The sequence below is a fragment of the Ovis aries genome, chromosome 2, assembly GCF_016772045.2.
Source record: "Ovis aries strain OAR_USU_Benz2616 breed Rambouillet chromosome 2, ARS-UI_Ramb_v3.0, whole genome shotgun sequence".
NCBI classification, from domain to species: domain Eukaryota; kingdom Metazoa; phylum Chordata; class Mammalia; order Artiodactyla; family Bovidae; genus Ovis; species Ovis aries.
Window position 1 is genome coordinate 8,556,390 of NC_056055.1, and position 22,622 is coordinate 8,579,011.

At 43.3% G+C, this 22,622-nt stretch overlaps 1 pseudogene; it reads right to left on the reverse strand.

Annotated features, from left to right (window-relative positions):
• Nucleotides 1-8,412: 8,412 nt before the first annotated feature.
• On the reverse strand, nt 8,413-10,293 carry LOC101102452 (RNA N6-adenosine-methyltransferase METTL16-like; annotated as a pseudogene).
• Between the last annotated feature and the right edge of the window lie 12,329 nt (nt 10,294-22,622).

Sequence of the window (22,622 nt, forward strand, 5' to 3'; positions counted from 1 at the left end):
GTAAACTCAGAGGGCCTGAGAATTACATAGATGTCCAAATTTATCTTTAATATTTTAGGCCTTCCAAATAAAATGCAATTGTACATGACTTTCATCATTACAAATTAATTAAAAATTAACTTTCATTAGATTTCCACTGACCATGGAGGATCTTCTATTCCCTGGTCCCTGACTCTCTCTCCAAGTAACCTCTCCCATGTTTGACATTTTTGGCATACCAAAATATGTATCATCTTTTGAAGTTTCACGTGCTTCTTAATAGCCTTTTCCCCCCATATTAAGATCTTCAGCTCAGAAAGCCTCTGTCCTCCTTCTTTGCCTAGTGATATCCTACTTATGTTCCAGAACCCAGCTCGAGTATTATTTCCTCTGCTCTTCCCCGGTGAAGCTGCTCTTGCCATCTCAGCAGCAACTGGACTTCTGGGAGTATTATTAGATCTCATCATCCTGATATAGGGAGGCTGGTCCTCCAAAACCCTAAACCAGTCAGCCATCAGGGACATCCTGGCTCCCTGTGCACCCCACCGAAACACACAAAAGGACAAGATCACACATCACACAAACTGTAACATGTGAACCTTACAGAGAGTGAGGCACACATCTTGAGTTAGCAGGGGTCACATGCTCAAACACCCACCTGGGTGTTAGATACTCTGAGTGCATGAGTGGGCCTGGAGGGAACTCCGAGAGACTGGAAAGAACAGCCACAGCCAGAGGGGTAAAGTGCAGTTCAGTGCAGTCGCTCAGTCGTATCCGACTCTTTGCGACCCCATGAATTGCAGCACGCCAGGCCTCCCTGTCCATCACCAACTCCTGGAGTGAACTCAAACTCATATCCATCAAGTCAGTGATGCCATCCAGCCATCTCATCCTCTGTCTCCTCTTGCCCCCAATCCCTCCCAGCATCAGAGTCTTTCTAATGAGTCAACTCTTTGCATGAGGTGGCCAAAGTACTGGAGTTTCAGCTTTAGCATCATTCCTTCCAAAGAAATCCCAGGGCTGATCTCCTTTAGAATGGACTGATTAGATCTCCTTATAGTCCAAGGGATTCTCAAGAGTCTTCTCCAACACCACACTTCAAAAGCATCAGTTCTTCAGCTCTCAGCTTTCTTCACAATCCAACTCTCACATCCATACATGACCACTGGAAAAACCATAGCCTTGACTAGACGGACCTTTGTTGGCAAAGTAATATCTCTGCTTTTCAATGTGCTATCTAGGTTGGTCATAACTTTTTTTCCAAGGAGTAAGCATCTTTTAATTTCATGGCTGCAGTCACCATCTGCAGTGATTTTGGAGCCCAGAAAAATAAAGTCTGACACTGTTTCCCCATCTATTTCCCATGAAGTGATGGGACCGGATGCCACGATCTTTGTTTTCTGAATGTTGAGCTTTAAGTCAACTTTTTCACTTTCCACTTTCACTTTCATCAAGAGGCTTTTTAGTTCCTCTTCACTTTCTGCCATAAGGGTAGTGTCATTTGCATATCTGAGGTTATTGATATTTCTCCCGGCAATCTTGATTCCAGCTTGTGCTTCATCCAGCCCAGCGTTTCTCATGATGTACTCTGCATAGAAGTTAAATAAGCAGGGTGACAATATACAGCCTGGATGTACTCCTTTTTCTATTTGGAACCAGTTTGTTGTTCCATGTCCAGTTCTAACTGTTGCTTCCTGATCTGCATATAGGTTTCTCAAGATGCAGGTCAGGTGGTCTGGTATTCCCATCTCTTTCAGAATTTTCCACAGTTTATTGAGATCCACACAGTCAAAGCCTTTGGCATAGTCAATAAAGCAGAAATAGATGGTTTTCTGGAACTCTCTTGCTTTTTCCATGATCCAGCGGATGTTGGAAATTTGATCTCTGGTTCCTCTGCCTTTTCTAAAACCAGCTTGAACATCTGGAAGTTCACGGTCCATGCACTGCGGAAGCCTGGCTTGGAGAATTTTGAGCATTACTTTACTAGCATGTGAGATGAGCGCAATTGTGGGGTAAAGTTTTCTACCTCCTACTCATCATTACCCTATAGGCCCCATGTTGCCAGATTTTCCAAGATAAATTGGAAATCTGGAATTTTATTGTACAACTTCTCAATGCTCAAAGTTTGATATCTAAATCAAAACGCCATGGTTAATCTCCAAGTGAAGCAGTAAAAAGCATCATGAATCAAATCTGCTGTAAGGGCTACTGATTTTCCTCTCTGAATCATTATAGATTCATAAATGAAATTTCTGAACTGGAGAACTAGATAAATTTTAAAAATGAAAACTATAATCTATTAAAGAGGACGGGCACCAAGACGTATTAGAACCTAAAATAGCTGACATATCACACAGTCTTTAACATATGGACCCACCCTACAGAGAAATATGGACGGGGGAGGTCAGATTCTTGTTTACCATCAGACAAGTGATACCTTGTCTTATGGGGATAAGTAAATGAAGGGACTGGAAAGAAGAATCAATTCTTTCTTCCTGAAACTTCTCAGATGTCAGAGGACTCCATTTTTGTGAACTGAGGTGGGTGGAAACAGGAGAAGAAGAGAAAGGATGTTTCTCTTACAACAGTGATAATAAACTAGATTCCTCTTGAATATAGTTTGATAATCCTATAAACTGCTTGTATGTCTGCTAAGTCACTCAATCATGCCCAGCTTTGCAACCTTATGGACCATACCCCACCAGGCTTCCCCTTCTATGGGATTCTCCAGGCACGAATACTGGAGTGGGCTGCCATGCTTTCCTCCAGGGAATCTTCCCAATCCAGGTTTCAAACCCACATTTCTTACGTCTCTTGCATTGGCAAGTGGGTTCTTTACCACTAGTGCCACCTGGGAAACCCCATGAACTGCTAGCAAACAGCCAACTCTCAGGTTTATCAAATGACTAGTAGACAGATATCACAGAAAATAATTATTCCAGGCTCATGCAAGGAGTTCTCTCTGGCAGTTCTCCAGCTGCCTAACGAATCACACTTCTTGGAGCAGAACCAGGATGGACAGTGTCCAGGTGATCTTTTCATCTCGTGGCCCTCAAAACCCAGCCAAGTCTGGGAGCCAAGGGAGAGCAGGAAAGGGGCCTGTGGCTCAATTTCTGATCTTCCACAACCTTGCCAAGTGTCTTTGGACCCATTCTCCTATGTCTCCAGTGGGACCCACAGTTCAGGATCTTAGACAGTGGTCTCAGGCATTTGTCTCTGCATATCACCTGGTTGAGCCCAATCAGATGAGAAAAAAGGAAGGGACACGTGACCAGACTTTCCTGACAAGGGAAGACTATAAGGTGCAGCCCCTCCACACGTGACACTCTGGAACATGCGCCTGTTGCCATGGAAACTGCAGGATGCAGGGTGAGTAAATGCAGACTGAATAGCTCCCATCCAAAGCGTTTGCATTCAGCCCCTTTCATCACCAGAGCTGGAGTCCAGCTGGAGCCAGAATTAGTGATGGGTAAAGAGCTCAAAAGGCTGCTGGTCCCCTTCCAGGGCATCTCCAATTTAGTCAGGTCTTTTGGGTTTGGAAGACTTGAGTGGCCGAGCTGTCCCGTGAGAGTCGCAGCTCCCCTTTTTCTCTCATCCGGGGCCACAAACCAGCATCTCACTCTGAGCTGGGGCTGTGGTGTGGAAGTTAATCAAAGCAGCTTTTTAAAGGCTTTCAGAGTTTAACCAAAAAAAAAAAAAAAAAAAAGGATGTTTTGGGTAGAGACCAGAAGACAATTTTGCTCCCAGCCTGTTTCCCCTTCTTTCTTAAATACACACAGATTGAGTTAGACTCTACAGAAAGGTCAGAAAAAGCAAAAACTTTTAACAAAGCTATTAAACATGATTTTCTTTCTCTGCAACTAGAAGCAGCAGTTATAGGTCACACATAAATCCTGAATGCCCAAAGTTCTGAAGAGTTTACATTAATTAGATTAAATAAAAACATGCCCAGCCTCTCTGTTCTACAGATGCATCCAATCCAGTTACACGCAGACTTTAATAACTAGCCAGAGCCCACCTATATTTCTCAACTGTATTTCTAGTTCCCTGCTGCTGCTGCTGCTAAGTCACTTCAGTCGTGTCCAACTGTGCGACCCCATAGACGGCAGCCCACCCGGCTCCCCCATCCCTGGGATTCTCCAGGCAAGAACACTGGAGAGTGGGTTGCCATCTCCTTCTCCAATGCATGAAAGTGAAAAGTGAAAGTGAAGTCGCTCAGTCGTGTCTGACTCTTAGTGACCCCATGGACTGCGGCCCACCAGGCTCCTCCGTCCATGGGACTTTCCAGGCAAGAGCACTGGAGTGGGGTGCCATCGCCATCTCCTCTAGTTTCCTAGGATAAAATAAACATAGAAGTGGCAGAGGCCGTTTAATGGAAGGTACTTCAGGAGGTTCTATGGACCACATGGAATGGCCCATCCCAAGGGGACGGCTAATGCGTCAGATCAGCTGGGTTTGCAAAAGGATCAAGCGTGTTTGCAAAAGCTTCATTCGCTTCAAAATAGTGATAACGCCCCACATCCTCTCCCTTAAATGTCATTATGCTCCTCATAATGCTGCTCTGGTCCATCTGGATGAGGACAAGTAAGAGGTAACAGTATCAGAAAATCAACAAGCATTTCCTTTCTCCTGGGATGTCTTATACATCTTTCTCCTGAGATGCCTTATACATCTTCAATTTCTGTGACAGATAGGAGAAAGGAAAAAGTATTTGCGTTCCCTACTTAGAGTCTTAGGGAAGAGGGTATTGTTAAGTTCTGGAGGTATATTTACTTAATGAGGTTTCCCAACTCAGTTAGCTGAGACTAAAGGGAGGGCAGATTCAAAACAAAGCCAATGTGTAGTTGTATGATTTCCCATAGCATTTGCCTTTACAAAAGCCATGATTCCAAATGAAGGGGAAAATAAAGTACCTCATCACTCTGATTTCACAGACAAGGAGATGGAAGTAACTGTGTGAAAACCAAGCAGCTTATTAGCCACTTATCACATTTGCCCAGGCCCAGGACAGCATCTAATGATGGTGTATCCCTCATCCTTTCAAGATGACTCAAAGAGGCCAGTTATTTGGCCTATTTATACACTTAAACATTAGAGATTTGGATAAAATAATAAAATGTCTACTTATTTAATGTATCAATGAAGTCACCATGTATCTAAAGACATAAATTATTAATATATTTCATCATTGTTTGTTCTTCCAACTTTCAATTTTCATGAACCTCTTTTAAACAAACTCTTGACATCAAGATCCATCCATTATAAGTCATCTAACTGCTTTCCAGATCAACTTTGCAGTTATCCAATTAATGTGAGTTTTAGTTCTTTTTTAAACCCACAAGCCACAAGAGATTTGTTTAGCAAAAGAACACTGTTCATTTCCTTTTAAATTGATTCTGTCGGCATGTATAGTCTTGAATTCCACAAGGCAGTTTCTGAGGAATAATTGCAAAATGTAATAAACTTTGCCTCCTGCTTTTACCATTTGTTCAAGTGATCTCAATACCTATTCAAACTTGGTGTTGATTTTAATATGTTTAATATGTTTTAATATGATTTAATATGTTAATATGTTGATTTTATTATGTTTTAATATGTTTAATACTTTTTTTGTTATTAAAAATAAAGCAATTGCGAGATTGTCCGTAAATATGCAAGACTTCTCAGACATTGATTATAACACGGTTCCTGTTTGGCAAGATAGAATTTTTGTGGACAAAATGCTGTCTCCTTCTATACGGGCATACACAGCCCTACAGCAGAGCTAGGGAGAGTTTGCAATTCTCTGACTTCTGGTTGTAAATTAACACCACCGTGCAACACCACTGACAGACTGCAAGCTTCTGGAGGGCAGACAAGGGTCTTATTTATCTTATTCATGTCCTACCCCAAAACCTGACACAAAAAGGTTCTTAGTAACTGTTGAGTAAATCAATGAATGAGTGAAATAATTAATCAAAGCATCGTATAATCCTTCACGTTCTTTCCACTCCTAAGAAATAGAGGTGGGGCCTTTCCCTGATGGTCTAGTAGTTCAGAATCCACCTTGCAATGCAGGGGAGACAGGTTCAATCCCTGATAGGGGAACTAAGATCCCACATGCCATGGAGAAAGCAAGCCCATGAAGCTACTAGAGAGTCTGTGTGCCGTAATGAAAGAGATCCCACACGACACAGCAAGATTCCATGTGCCACAACTAAGACCCTAAGTGGCAAAATGAACAAATAAATATTTTTTTAAAAAAAGAAATAGAGGGAATGCTTTAAAATTCTAAATATTACCAAACCACCCTCTAAATGGAAGAGATACATTGTTTCCTTTCTTGCAGCAATCCCATGTGGTTTAATTTGGGTAGATCCATACTGCAACATCTCAGACATCATGGTGACTGTCCCAGCTCACTAATTACCAGAAACAATTAGCCCAGGGCCAGTCCAGACACTTTGAGGCCAGAGCAAATAGTCCAGAAAAGCTGATACCAAGAGTCCAGTTTGAGAGTTCCTGATCTCATGGATGGATCTCCCAGGGAGGACAAACCCTGAGTTTTGGTGCCTCGTTAATTACAGCCCTGCTTTCCAGACCACAAATCCCCCAAGAGGCCAGTCACCTCCCCACACTGGAGCTATAAGAGACTGCAGCTGTGGCATTTTCTTGGCTTTGCTCAAGTAACGATCCAGGGCTGGGTGGGAGAGAGTTAACAGGAAGGGAACATAAGGGGACAGTTTCTGAGAACAAAGCTGCCCACTGCTGAAGTGGTTTGGACTTAAGCATCAGAAAAGCCATCCCAGGATCACGCTGCTGGGATGCCAGAAGGACGCACAGAGGGACACAGAGTGAATCCAGCTTGGGGCACCTGTGAAATAGGCTGGGCTCATAAACGAAGCTTTCTGCTTTCCCTTCAGGGGCAACTCCTAACTCCCAAAAGGGTTCCACCTCTGCGTTTACTGTAGGAACAAAAAGCTTGGGGGGCTTAACCCATCTACACAGCTCCTCAGTTTCTCCTACCTGCCTGAATCTCTCCTGGTCCAGAGGCTGGCAAATAGGAGAAGACCAATAGATTTCAGTCTTCTTTCTCCTTTGCCCAAATCACTTATCCATATCTGGTTCGAAGCATCTTCCCAGCCATTTTATCGAGAGACCCTCACCCTTATCTTTTAGGGTAAGCTAGGCAAGGATTGGCATCCCCATTTTTAAAAGTGGAGATTTCAGTTTCCAATGTCCCCTCCAAACTTCCAATATATTATTCATCTTGTTAGGGTGACCTATTTATTAGTCTCTTCCTAGTCTGGCCTCTGCCTCCCTCTCCAGCTTCTCTTGCCTTAACTCCATTGCCTGTGATGCATTAAACTTATGCAGAACAACTTGTGGTTCCTTGAACCTATCATATGGTTTCACAACATACCTGGGCTTTTCTTGAGCCCTGGAATGTCTTGGCACTGTCCTCTGATTGGTAGACGCATCCTGTCAACTTTTAATCATGCTTCAAGATTCAGACCCTGCAGGAAGCCTTCCATGGTGCTTTTTCCTCTCCCAGGCTGAGCAAAAGTTCCTGGTATTTACTTGCATCATACCAACCACTTTGTTGAGTGTTTTCCTAGTCACACGTTGAGTTTCCCCCATCTGACTATGAGTTTCTAAAAATCCAAGAATATCTTATTGCAAACAATAGTAAATGCAAATTGGTATGACCTTAGTTTTTTTAAAAGTAGGATAGAGGATCTATTGACTCATTAAGTCAGTGCAGCACTTAGGCCACAGCAGGACTCTGCAGCTCAAGTGGTATCATCCAAATTCCACTTCCGCTAGCATCTGAGCTCTACTTTCCTTCCTTATTCTCTATGGACTTATTCTCATGAAACTTTTCCCTCCACACAGTAGCTCCTAGAATAGAATTAGCAAGTGCAAAAAGGGCACAGATAAGTTTGGAGAGAAAGCCAAGGGCTAGATCAAGCAGAGACCGGTGGTCATGTTAAGGACTTTGGGTACCAGGAAGTACCAGGAAGCCTTGGGGAATCTAAACACAAAAAATATGTTAGGACAATCACTTTTGTTTCTGTTAGAGAAAATGAATGGGAGAGGTATAGAGCGGGACAGGGTCAGCTGCTTCGAGGCGTTTGTAAAAACCTAGGGAGCATGAATCTAGTGACTTGAATTAGTAGTCAGTAGTCAAAGTCACTCAGTCGTGTCCGACTCTTGCGACCCCATGGACTGCAGCCCACAAGGTTCTTCTGTCCATAGGATTCTCCAGGTAAGAATACTGGAGTGCGTTGCCATTTCCTTCTCCAAAGGTGATCAGCTTAAGTCGGGTTTAAATCCCTTATGAGTTTACCGATGGCATTTTGTTGATGCTGATCACCACAATTCTTTCTCTGAACTACCATGCTACAATGCCCTGTAATTCTTTTTTTTTTTAAAGGAGGCAGGTGTTTAAAAATGGACTCATTTGTTGGTTTTTAAAGACAATTCCACATAATGTTATTAGTGGGCTAATGATGGACTTCAGCTTGCCCTCCCCTGCCACAGGCCACTCTTCAAAGCAAGCTGCTTTATAGAACTTTCCCAACTGTGCGAGAATTTTGGAGTTAACTAGCAACAAGCCTGAAAATTTGGTTATGTATATAAGTACAAAGCTGGTTCATCAAATCCCTGTTCTGGCCCTCAGCCTAGTGCGTTTCAACTAAGGCGTCATCTACCTCCTTCTTAACGTTTATCAGACACTTGAATAAGTAATGTCCAGCCACTCCTTGGAGATGGTTCCCTTTTTCAGACACTGGGCTGCTGAAGGGCTCAGGAGCCTCGTGGTCCTGGGCTCCATTACTAGAGCCTTTACAACCTTCCAGAACCTCCATGTCCCCCTTTTCCTCACTCCTTTCATCCTCCATGGGTTCTGGGTTTTCCTCCTGGGAAAGCGAGTCCTGGCTGGGGCCGTGGCCCCCCATAGTGGCAGACTCGCCTTCCGGTGGAACAGGGCCCCCAGGGCACTTTCCTGGGGGCCCTGGGCAACATCCTGGCTCCTGTCAGACTCTGGGGGAGACATTTCCTCTTCCAAGACTTCGACCACATCCTTGGGCGCTAGGGGCCCTTCTCTCAGCTGTCTCACTCGGCCTCTTTTCTTCCTCCTTAAGTGAATCCAGGAGTTTTCTATGGCCGTTAGGAAAAGACTCATTTCCTCCTTTCCACAGGGAACTTGTTTATGCTGGACCTTTAGGTCAGTGAGGATTTTTTCAATCCATGTTGTCACAACCACGATGCCTTCCACTGGCTCAGGGCCCAGAGATGATGCTTGGAGGGCTAGTTCTTCCATCACAGACCCCAGGGCTACAAACGTAATGGGCTTCCTTGGCCTCCCTAGTTTTCTTTGCTTACTGGGTGGTGATGGTACTGTTACATCATCATGAAAACTCCAAGCCAAAGCCCATCTCATTGTCCGACCCTGGCAGTAGAGGTGACGTTAGGAACCCTCTGTATGTGAAGTTCTTCCTTCAGAGAAGCCAGGCTGCATTTCTTTCCCAGCATACAGCTATACCATCTTAATCTTTTTTCAGGCTGTAAACTGTCATGGATGATCCTTTTAACAAACTCTAATTCACCTCCTTCTGCCATGATCTCTGTGATTCCACCTGTATTTACAGAACTGGGTGGGGGTCTTCGAGGATTTTGAGAATTTACTCCCTTGGCTCCCAACTGATTGGCAAAAAAGGGAGGGTTGCACGTGCAAAAGTCATAAATTATCTGAGATCCTTCTTTAAGAGTACCCATCAGGAGTGTCTTCTGTGGTACTTCAACCACCTTTATAGGATCACATAAGTTATTCTGCTCCACATTCTTCTTTGCGTAGTTGAAGCACATATCATTTACTTCTGTTGCAAGGAAATACCAGCTGTTTAAAGTTGTTCCAAGTAAAGGATAGATGCAGGATTCCCCAGTACCTATGTCAATTCCTCTTCGGAGGGTACTTTTGTCAGAGTTCTGATGACCGATCAGACCTTCTAACCCAATGAATATAGTTGAGTCTCAAGGGAACTGTAGGAATCAGTCTCTCCAGTGGAATATCGATAGAAAGTCCAAAATCTTCCCTTAGCAGAGTACAAGTCAGAGCTCTGATTGCTTCAGGGTCTTTAAAATTAAGACTCACTCCTCCATGCAGATGTATCTGAACTTGCTGCTTAAAATCTGGATATTTGGTTGCCAGATACGCAAAGTCAGGAGGTTTGCCCTTGTATCTCTTCCTTGCATCCGCTGATTTACTCAGAGCCATCTCTGAAGTCAAAGTTCCTGCCAGACGACTAGTATAGTGTGGACCTCTACAACCCCAGAGTCTTAACCACCCGCTGGGTGAAGATCCTAGAAAGGCAGATGTTACGCCCTCCGTGTGCCGCCATCTTGGGCCTCCTTGAACTGAGATGTTGGCAATAAAGACGAAGAAGAGAGGATAGAGCCAGGACAAAGTTTGGAAATGAAAATCGGAAGATTTGATCATGGATTGGTTGGAGAAAGTGGTTACAGCAAGGGAGGAACCAAGGGATGACTTCTTAGGACTTGAGCAACTGGTGACACCAATTGCTGGATAGAGATTGGAAGGAAGAGGACAGCAAAGGCGGGAGGCGGGGGTGGCAAGTTTTGGGGGCAGAACTGACAGCTCCATTTGGATATGGTCATTGTTCACGGGATATCTAGGTGGACTTCAGTTTGGTTTGTACACAGACTTGTCTGCCCAAAACTGCCCCAGACTAGGGTCTAAAATAGGGTAGCTGACAGGGAAACTTTAGGAAGACAGACATTGTGATGGGCAAACAGAGATTCCCTTAAAGTCTTGAGCTTTTCACTGGATGAGTTTGCACTTACGGTAACCGGAAAGCCAGGTCTGGGTTCCATGACCAGTTAGTTCCCTTGCACTCTGGCGGTGTGAGCATGGTCAGTTCACCATCTCTTCAGAACCTTAGCTTCCTCAGTTGTAAATGGGAATAATCGTACAGCCCTCACTTTCAGGGTTTTGGTGACAATCCGTGTGCTAAACGGCATTGCATGCAATACGATTTCATTCTGATGTGGAATGTAAAAAACAAACAATAAACCAACCAACCCAAACAAAAACAAACACGTAGTTAGAACAGAGTAGCAGTTACCAGACAGGAAAGGGCAGGGAGAGTGGATGAAGTGAGTGAAAGGGATCTGAGTGAAGGGGATCAACTGCACCGTGATGGAGGGAAACAACTCGGGTGGTGAGCGCCCTGTAAGTGTATGCAGACATAGAAACACAATGACACATAACACATAGAAGGGTATAAACCAACGTTACCTCAATTAAAAAGAAAAACTTCACAGGGGCAAAATTTGACTTACACTTTCCTAAAACAAAGAAATATATTTTTTAAAAAAATTAAAAGATAGACCAAGAAAGGTATCACAAACTGTAGCACAATAAACATCTATAAATCATGAATTATTTTAACATATACACAGACATCAAAACCAAAGGAATTTTTATATGAAAGTGAGCCATGTAAGAAAAATTGAGTGCATTCTTTCTTCAGGCCCTAAACCTTTGAAACCATCCCAAGAACAACCTTGGGTTTCTGGTGTCAATGAAATACTTTGCTTACTTTGTGTTTTAAACTCTCCCATTACCCCCAGTTAGTTACTCACAGCCTGTCCCCTGCGGCTGATGCTAAAATGCATTTCTCCCCCTGAATGTCCTAGTTTCTCAGGCTAAATCCATTCCATTTGGCTGGAGGAAGAGCCCAGACAATATCCGACATGACTTCCCTCCCCCTTGGCCACCAGAGAGCTTAGAGCTGAGCTTCAGGATTTTGCCAACACAGGACCACAGCCGAAACAACCACCTGTGAACTGAACGTTGCAGGTTTTATTTATTTCTTTTTGAACAGCAAAGCCTGGGAATGCCCAAGAAGGGGATGAGATCATCTGTCTGGTCTGTGAGCAGCACGCTCTGCAGGTCTTCTCATTCTGCATTACGTCATGCTGGAAAGAGAAAGCGTCTGGATACTCCTTACACAATGTGCAGGGGTGTGAAGCCAGGGAGACGCTGCTTGCTCTATGTGATACCTGCTCAGGGAGGAGCACGCACGCCTGTGAATTCTGCCAACGGTTATAGAATGTCCACTGGTTGCCTATGATTTTCAATCTAAAGATAAACTTGCACTTTTGTTAACTTATTCATTTACCTAATGAATGTCTATTTTGAGTGTTCACTTCTTAACAGGTACTAATACAGGTGCTGGGGATATAAAGGTTAACAAAACTCATGTGGCTGGCATCTTACTGAAAGAGATGGTCAATTAACAAATCAACATCTAACTACAGTAAGCCCTCTACATACGAGTGAGTTCCATTCTGAGAGCGTGTTCTTAAGTCCAATTTGTTCCTAAGTTCAACAAAGTTAGCCTAGGTACCCAGCAAACACAACGGGTTATAGCGTTCTGTGCTGTGTTGTGCTTAGCTGCTCTGCCATGTCTGACTCTTTGCGACCCCATGGACTCTAGCCCACCAGGCTCCTCTGTCCATGGGTATCCTCCAGGCAAGAATACTGGAGTGAGTCACCGTGCCCTTCTCCAGAGGATCTTCCCAACCCAGGGATCAAACCCAGATCTCCGGCATTGCAGATGAATTCTTTACCAGCTGAGCTCTCAGGGAAGCCCATAGTACTGTACCACAATAGGTTTCTAGTACTGCTACTGAAAGAGAGTGTGAGGTCTGGTTGCTCACAAAGGACCATGGCAGAAACAATCACTCAAAAGCTAAAAAGCAGGCCATGTTGGTGGAAAGGAAAGTTTGCTTTATTTCAGATGATGGCAAGCAGGGGCCCAGGAGAGGGTGACGGACGTTTGTCCAAAGGCTGACTCCTCCCTGACTGGCAACCAGTGGGGCGAGAGCTTTTATAGACAAAATGAGGCGGTGGGGGGGCGGGGGTACATGTAGAAACAGCACAACCGACTCTGACACTCACCTTCAAATTGGCACTGGTGGCCTGTCCAGCATCGTCTTGGTTGTTTCAGGTACACGTAATCTTCAGTTCTGGAGAAGGCAATGGACTCTTGCCTGGAAAATCCCATGGACGGAGGAGCCTGGTGGGCTGCAGTCCATGGGGTCGCAAAGAGTCTGACACGACTGAGAGACTTCACTTTCACTTTTCACTTTCATGCACTGGAGAAGGAAATGGCAAGCCACTCCAGTGTTCTTGCCTGGAGAATCCCAGGGACGGGGGAGCCTGGTGGGCTGCTGTCTATGGGGTCACACAGAGCTGGACACGACTGAAGCAACTTAGCAGCAGCAGCAGCGATCTTCAGTTCCAGGGTCCATTTGTTCCCATTTCTTTGAGGCCAACTCTACGAATTGTGGCAACTTACATCATGGGTACAGTCTGGCCATCATGCAGTTAACTTCTTCACCCTGGCGTTTTAGGGTCTGTAAGACAGCCCACAGGATATGGCTCAGAATATCATCTACAGAACCAAAGGTCCTTGACTGTGCTTAGTGAGCACATTATGATTATTTAGTCTCCTTTGACTGCCTTCCTTTGTTTCTACATATTCTCACTTCTCTGATGAAACTTATTCTTTGACTAAAGTTTTCCACAGACAAAAGGTAGGCAGAGTACATGGGAGGCAAGGACCATAGGCTTCTGCTCCATTTCAATACTTTCCACAAAATAATACATACATAAAAAACAAACAAACAAAAATAATGAAACCATTTTTAATCTTATAGTACAGTATCTTGAAAAGTAGAGCAGTATAGTACAACAGCTGGCATATAGGCCTAGCACACACATTCAGATTTTTGAAAGTTTGTAACTTGAAGGTTCATAGGTACGGGACTTACTGTATGTGAGACAAAGTCAGAAAAGTGCTCCAAAGAAAAATGAACCAGGATGAGACGATAAAGAGTATAGGATGGCTATTTTTGGATGAGATAATCAAGGTAAGTCCTTCTAAAAATGAAAGTGTTAGTTGCTCAGTCATGTCTGACTCTTTGTAACCCCACGGACTATAGCCCGCCAGGCTCCTCTGTCCATGGAATTCTACAGAGAAGAATACTGGAGTGGGTATCCACTCCCTTCTCCAGGGGGTCTACCCAACCCAGGGGTCAAACCCAGGTCCCCTGCATTGAAGGCAGATTCTTTACCATCTGAGCCACCAGGGAAAGGAGGTCATGTTTGAGCAGAGGTCATTATGAATTGAAAGATGTACCAACAGACATCTCTAGAGGAAAGGAAGGGATATCAAAGCAGAAAGAGCAGTAAGAACAAAGGTCCTGAGACTACAAAGTGCTTTAGTAGAGAGGCTTCCATTTTTCACATCTGTTGTCTTAGACCATCCCTAGAAGCCCACAGCCCCATGCTAACCCCTGAGAGAATCTTTCCATCATCATAAAATCATACAGGTGATAAAACTGTGTCTCTAAGATGCTTTCATACACCTTCTCAATAGAGGAATTCCATATATATATATATACATATATATACACACACATATATATCACAGATTCAGCTCTCACTCAATTCTGCTTTTATTTAATTTTCACATGTGGTTTCTGTTAGATGTTCTTTCTAGAGGAGGAAAATTAAAGTAAGAGTTATGTGATTGAGGTTAATAGCAAAGAAAAGCAAGAGGAAAGAATGATCCCACTTCCTCTCTGGTTTGCATACAAATATTGAATTAGTTACTACATTTACAGAAAGCATTCTCGACAGTCCACCCAGCTATGTCTTTGGCCATGTGTAAGGCAACAGCCGACTGAGATCTATTCCACTGCGGTGCCCAGGGTGGCAGGCAACCACCGCTCTGTCTGTGGACAAAAGGGACTGACTGTTGCTCTGGGCCGCTTGCATTCAGCTTAAAGAGTTTACTCCAAACAGAGTTGTCCTGACTTTCTGTCTTAGCCCTCCATAGCCTTCATTTTCTCTCAAAAGTCAGAGATAGTCGAGGAGTCCATGATTTCTGGGACCTACAGCTCTATTAAAATTTTCAATCATTAAATGTCCAAGGAGTTGAAATTTTTTCTTGGTACCCATCAAATATATAACAGTTTCACATTTAAACACAAGATAATACCTCTTTCAACTAGTTGTTCCAAAACGTTCTGGCCCCCAGCTCCTTACTCCCATCTGAGGTTATTCAGCGGGGCTCCTATAATAGACATAAATAGCATGTGAGTAATCCTCAAGGCTCCTCACCGAGTGCCCGCTGATGCAGTCTGAGGTTTGGATGACACTGTCACAGGAAGTCTTGGAAATAACTAGTATTTCAGTGTTTAGAATGATGCCTTCTTTACAGAGCAAGTAGAACTATTCTCACTAAAAGTATTTCACAAGTGACTTTGATTCATCATGCAACTTGCCAGTTGGTGATTATCTGTTTACATGGCTGATTTTCCATTTGGAGAGCTGGCTGCCCCTGGAGAATGGGGACGGTGCCTGAGTGATCTCTAGGTCCCCGTAGCATGCCACGAGGCTGGCATTCCATCAGATTTTAGTAAATGGATGTCAGCTACCTGCTGCTGCAAAACGAACCACTCCAAAATTTGCGGCTTAAAGCAACAGCCGTTTCTTGAGCTCTCAGTTCTGCAGATCAGCAATGTAGGCAGGTATGGCTGGGTGGCTCTTGTGGCTGCTGCCTGGCCCCTTCATGAGAACATGGTGAGCTACACGCTAGCCCACTTCTGTTCCCATGGACTGACAGGGACGCACAACTAAGCAAGAGAAACAGGAGCATGTTGAAATAAATCTTCTTACAGCCTAGACTCAGACTAGAATCATAATTTTCGTTACATTCTATTCGATGAATCTAGAAACAGGAGGCAGCTGGATTCAAAGCATGGGAAAATAGACTACCTCTTAATGAAAGGGTGGCAGCATCTCATGGCAAGGGTGTGGGATGAGCAGAGAATCAGGGAAATGTTTCCAGTTCAGTTCAGTTCAGTCACTCAGTCATGTCCAACTCTGTGACCCCATGGACTGCAGCACGCCAGGCTACCCTGTCCATCACCAACTCCTGGAGCTTGCTCAAACTCATGTCCATGGAGTCAGTGATGCCATCCAACCAACTCATTCTCCGTCATCCCCTTCTCCTGCCTTCAATCTATCCCAGCATCAGGGTCTTTTCCAGTGAGTCAGTTCTTCACATCAAGTGGCCAAAGTATTGGAGTTTCAGCTTCAGCCTCAGTTCTTCCAATGAATATTCAGGGTTGATTTCCTTTAGGATTGACTGGTTTGATCTCCAGCCGAAAACAAACAAAATATTTGACATGAATGAAATGCACAACATATCAAATTATAATATGTGATCTGTTTTCTCACAAAAAATGAATGCTTCCTTCATAAATAATTTACTTTCTAACCCAGAAGGAGACAGAGGTTCCCAATGAGAACACAAGATGGCCCATACTCTACATGTTACAAAGGTCATAACATGGGACTCAAAAAGTTTGATGTTCCAAATTAGAAGACTGAAATTCATGGTTTTAGTTTGATTTGATTGTTCCCTTGGGAGAACAAGAGTCTCCTGACCTAACTGTCTGCAAGAATCTAAGTTAATAATGACGAGTCTCTGTTTTACCCTGAAAAGCAGTGCTGAATGATCTGGTGAATGAACATGCTTTGGAGTCAGACAGACTGTGTGTCAAATTCCAGCTCCTACATGTTCCAGCCACCTGACCTTGTGTAATTTAACTCACTCTTCTGGGTCAGTTTCTTTGCAATATAGGGATTAACAATAACCAGGATGCAAGTCAGACAGACAAAGACAAATATATGATTCAACTATAAGTGGAATCTAAGAAAAGAGGTACAGATGAACTTGTCTACAAAATAGAAATAGAGATGGAGAAAACGATCTCATGGTTACCAGGGAGTAAGGTAGGGGGGATAAATTAGAAGATTGGAATTGACACATGCATCCTACTATATATAAAGTAGACAACCGATAAAAACCTGTTGTGTAGCACAAGGAATTCTACTCAGTACTCTATAGTGACCTATATGGGAAAAGAATTTTAAAGAGAATGGATATATGTGTTCATACGATATATTTACTTTGCTATACACCTGAAACTGACACAACATTGTAAATCAACTATACTTCAATAAAAAGTTAAAAAATAATAGTAATGAAATGGCAACCCACTCCAGTATTCTCACCTGGAAAATCTCATGGGCAGAAGAGCCTGGTGAGTTACACAGTCCATGGGCTTGCAAGGAGTCAAACATGATTTGGTGACAAAAATAATAATAATAATAATACTGTGCGTGTCTGTTAAGATTATTAAATGAGATGGTATATGAACAACACAATACAGTGCCAAATGCAACATAGGTCACAAACAAATATTCGTCTCCTTTAAACTTCTTTCCCCTGAGCCTCTCCATTGCTGGAGGGTATCTTCCCATAAATTCAGAATAGGAAGATGCTTTGTAAAACATCATTCCTGGGAATACTCATCTGATAATAAATACTGGGCATCATTTTCACTGAATAAAATTTAAGAAATTTAGCTGAACACCAATCTAAGCAAGTATTTCATATTTTAATAGCCTACATGTAATTCATCTCTGACTGGTATTTAATTAATTTCCAATGGACAGGTCCACTTTAAGCTATGCTATATGCTTGTCCCTATAGTTGAGAAGACTTGGGAGGAAAAAGTTTAAGAATCAAAAGCAGGGTAATACCTAGTCAGAGCCCAGCTTTCCACTTGGGATTCTGAAAGATGCTGGCTTCTCTATTTCTGTGTCTGCGATTAAAGAAAATCCCTCTGCTTTTTCTTCCATTCTTGGTCCTTTATTCCTGGCTGACATCACCTTTCCCTTTGTTCTAGTTCATGTTCCATCTTCCTGTTGAGCCACCTACCTACATCCCCACTCATACCCAATACTTACTTCCTGCCCCCCCACCCATCCCTTTCCCACATTCCAGAAGATTCCAGTGTGATTTGTTCAGCCTTTAGATAAGCTTTGCCTACATGAACACTGCTCATAAAAGAGTCGGATGGGAGGAGAATCAGCCACAGTCTGTCATGACTTCTCCTGTTTAGCTCCAGCTTTCCGATAGAGCAGTATTTTTCTTACAGGTCACCTTTGTGTGTCATTAACATTCAGTTCAAACGCCCCGACATCAGTGCAGATCCATGCCAGTAACTATGATTGCCACTGACATGACATGCACCTCCCCCTGTCTTTTTGACACAATGAGGTCACCAGAGACTAAAAGAATTGGACGAGTAATATAGTTTTAAATCCATTCACATAGACACCTGTCCAGAGCACAGAGGTTCTGAAATCAGTCAGGCAGCAAGAGGTGGCTACGAGCGCTGAGTTAGGAAGCAGAGATGAACCGACTCAGGGCCACTGACTACACTGACTACACCACTGACTAGCTGTGTGGCTTTAGAAAGTAAGTTCATTTCTCTTTGCCTCAGTTTCCCCACTTGTGCAATGCAAATGGTAATGCAACTGACCTTGCGGGAACTAAATGAGTTAACTGGATAAAATGTTTCAAAGGTGTTGGCATATATAAAGGTTTTATTTCAGGGATTGGCATATATATTAAATGCAGAGAAGGCGATGGCACCCCACTCCAGTGCTCTTGCCTGGAGGATCCCATGGACAGAGGAGCCTGGTAGGCTGTACTCCGTGGGGTCGCTAAGAGTCGGACACGACTGAGCGACTTCACTTTCACTCTTCACTTTCATGTATTCGAGAAGGAAATGGCAACCCACTCCAGTGTTCTTGCTTGGAGAATCCCAGGGATGGTGGGGAGCCTGGTGGGCTCCCGTCTATGGGGTTGCACAGAGTCGGACACGACTGAAGCGACTTAGCAGCAGCAGCAGCAGCAGCAGCAGCAGCAGCAGCGTATATTAAATGGATAACTGAAAAGAACCTACTATACAACACAGGGAACTCTACTCAATACTCTGTAAGGACCTGCAAACTCTACTCAATACTCTGTAATGACCTCTCTAAAGAAGAATAGGGAAAACAATCTAAGAAGAGTGGATATATGTGTAACTGATTCACATTGCTATACTGCAGAAACTAACAACATTTTGAATCAACTATCCTCTAATAAAAATTAATTTAAAGATTGCAATTCCAATTAATTGATTGCTTGTGACCTTGGGAAGGTTAACATGCCTTTTTGCATTTCATTTTATAAACACTGATATCAACATTTGCCTCAGAAGACTGTTGCAAGAACTCAAGTTACGGTAAGTGATTACTCAGAGAACAGTGGCCGATATTTTTAGTAATAGCAAGAATTATCATCACAGCAGAGCTAATAAGTAGGATGACGATTGTCTGAGGTCAACCAGGAGTTATTTTAAACAGCAAATCACATTTGAAAATTAAGTTTAGGTATGTATTATGTATAGAGACAAGCATGAGAACTGAGGGCATTAGAGATGACCGACAGGATTCAATTTACTAAATCTACCACTTAGCAGGAGCAAGACATGCTATTTGACTTCTCTTTGTTTCTTTTTCCTCATTGGAAAGACTGGAAAAATACCACCTACCTTGCAACACTGTTGTAGGATTAAATGTGATACTATGTAAAGCACTTGGCACATTGTTAGGGCTCAATAAATGGTGTCTATTGTAAATCAAAGGTCTCAGACAAAAAAAACAACCTGTAATTTTTATTAATATGAAGTCAATTTAAAAAAAAAGATTTATTCTTGTGAGCTTGGCTCCAGCTAAGTTAATGAAGATGGAAGAGAGGAGAAATGGGGTTAGAGGGACTACATACACAGATGGGGAGGGAGTTTCGCTGAGGTTAGCTATAAAGAATTTGTGGTTTGATTCAAAAGATTTTGGTTTTATGAGGTTTGAGGGCTCTTTTCAAAAGGAAAACCAGATGTATCAATGGAAAGTTCATGCAAACAGTGTGATCTTCAGCAAATGCTTCTTGAATCTAATTCTGTTATACCAGGTATGGGAGCAATGGAGAGGGATTCTGGGTTTAAAAAAAAAACAAAAACGCTTTTGATCCTGTCTTGCAGACCTTTGGTGAGGTTCTCCAATGGGTCAGAAGACCAGTACTTGGTAAGCAAATAGCCTCAGAACCACAAGCAGAAGAATGATCACACTACAGGCCAGAAAGCAGTAGGGGTTCCCATCTCAGACTTGTGCTTTAAATCCTCGAAGAAAACCAGGCTTTTTCTCTAGAGTCCAGTGCGTTCAGGCCCCAGGCTCTCCCAGCAGTCAGTAGGGATGAGTCACTTGCCCCTAAGTCCCATAAAGGGGAATCATGAGATAATTAATGTCTTTGGCACCTAAACCACAAAGACAATAACATGTTCTACTGAGTCTATGAGAATTAACTGGCAGGCCTTCACGAAAAGGCTTGAAAGCCTGAAAATATATAAGGAAAAATCATCTTGCGATAATGAGACAAATGCATATAGCGTGGGTGCCTAATATAAGGTGTGACTAATATAAACAGACTAGAGAGGCCAGGAAAGCAGGGGGCATAAAGACATGAGCAGAAACAGTGAGATACCGAGAGAGCACGAGGCTTGGGGACGATGTTTGGGCATAGGCTGGGCTCTTTCGTTCATTGGGCCATAGACCCCTTTGCTGGGACAGGAGTTGATTATTGAAGGGGCTGCATGGAGGAAGGCAGCCAGGGGAGAGCAGTCACAACCAAGGCTCGCCTCTTAGATCTTTAGGTCCATCCTCCTGCCGCCACCTTCTAGAGATACTCATCCAGGCTACTGCGACTGTTTCCCTCATCTCACTTGAAGGAAGTTTAGGGAAGTGGGAAAAGTAAACAAATGCCCAAAAGGAGGCAAGACAGCATGGTGATTAAGAAGACTGACTCTGAAATCAGACAGCCTGAGATCCCGACCATGGCAGAGTTTTGAATTGATATTTTTTGGTTCTAAAGCATATGTTGTTGTTGTTTAATCACCAAGTTGTGTCCAACTTTTGCAACCCAGTGGACTATAGCCCCCTAGGCTCCTCTGTCCATGGGATATCCCAGGCAAGAATATTGTAGTGTGTTGCCATTTCCTGCTCCAGGGGATCTTTCCAATCCAGGGATCAAACCCATGTCTCCTGCACTGGCGTGCAGATTCTTTATCACTGAGCCAACTGGGAAGCCCTCTAAAGCATATTCTCTTAACCAACTAACTCTATGAATATCCGTAGATAAAAATGTACTAACTCTGCTAATCTGAATAGTATGTATAGAAACTTCCTCTTCCCTATCCTGGCTTTATAAACGATCAGAAGGAAAAATCTGATACATCCACTGGAAGTACAGTGAGCAGTGTTTCAAGTCAATGAAGGATGTGGTCCAAACCAGTTCTGCATATCCAAACACGTTTGCCCAACCCTGCGTATAACTCAGTTGCTGAATCAGATGTATAGTAACCCTGATTCAACAGTGGAGAAATAAAGGGAAGACCAAGTTGCTTAATAGGGCAAAGCCATAGGTAACCCCATGGCAACCACTGCCTTAGTCCCAAATCTTTGGTCACGGCCTTACATCCTTGTCCATCTTCTCCAAGAGATCTTCCCAACCCAGGGATTGAAACTGCATCTCTTGGGTTTCCTGCATTGCCAGTCAGGTTCCTTACCGCTAGTGCCATTTGGGAAGCTGTCCATGTACTACAAGGATATTGAGGTTACCTCTAAAGTTCAGATCTGCTTGCGGCATAGACTGATAACTTTTCTAAATGTCTATCCCCCAGTTCTAATAGAGAAACACAATATCTGATTTTGATGTGGGCCCATGGTTGTCCATGAAGAGACTACATTTTTCAATCTTCTTTGTAGCTGAATATGAACCTGTGGCTAATTTCTAATGGATGGAATAAACATCAAAGTGTCTTGTGCAAGCTTCTGAGACTTTTCTTTAAGAGAGTGTCAAAGGCTTCCTGCTATGGTCCGAATGCTTGTGTCCATCCAAAATTCATATGCTGGAGTGTTCTTTCCCTTTTTTCTCTTTAAAAATTTGTTTTTATTGTGGTAAAAGTCACATAATATAAAGCATTCTATTTTAACCATATTTAACTGTACAGTTTAGGGGCAGTAAGTATTCACATTGTTATGCAGCCTTCACCATCATCCATCTCCCAAATGTGTCAACATCCTCAACTGAAAATCTGTCCCCATTAAATACTAATCCCCATTCCCCCCTCCTCACCCCCTGACACCTCAGCTCCTGGCATCCACCAGTGTATTTTCTGCCTCAATGAATTTGATTATTCTAGGTATCTTATCAGAGAAGGCAATGACACCCCACTCCAGCACTCTTGCCTGGAAAATCCCATGGATGGAGGAGCCTGGAGGGCTGCAGTCCATGGGGTCACGAAGAGTCGGACATGGCTGAGCGACTTCACTTTCACTTTTCACTTTCATGCATTGGAGAAGAAATGGCAACCCACTCCAGTGTTCTTGCCTGGAGAATCCCAGGGACAGGGGAGCCTGGTGGGCTGCCATCTCTGGGGTCACACAGAGTCGGACACGACTGAAGCGACTTAGCAGCAGAAGCAGCAGGTATCTTATATAAGTAGAATCAAACAGTGTTTGTCTGCACCTAAGGAATATTGCAATGAACTTTTAAGGTAAACACAATACATGTCCTATGAACAGATCATATCTTCTTTGCCTTCCCTGT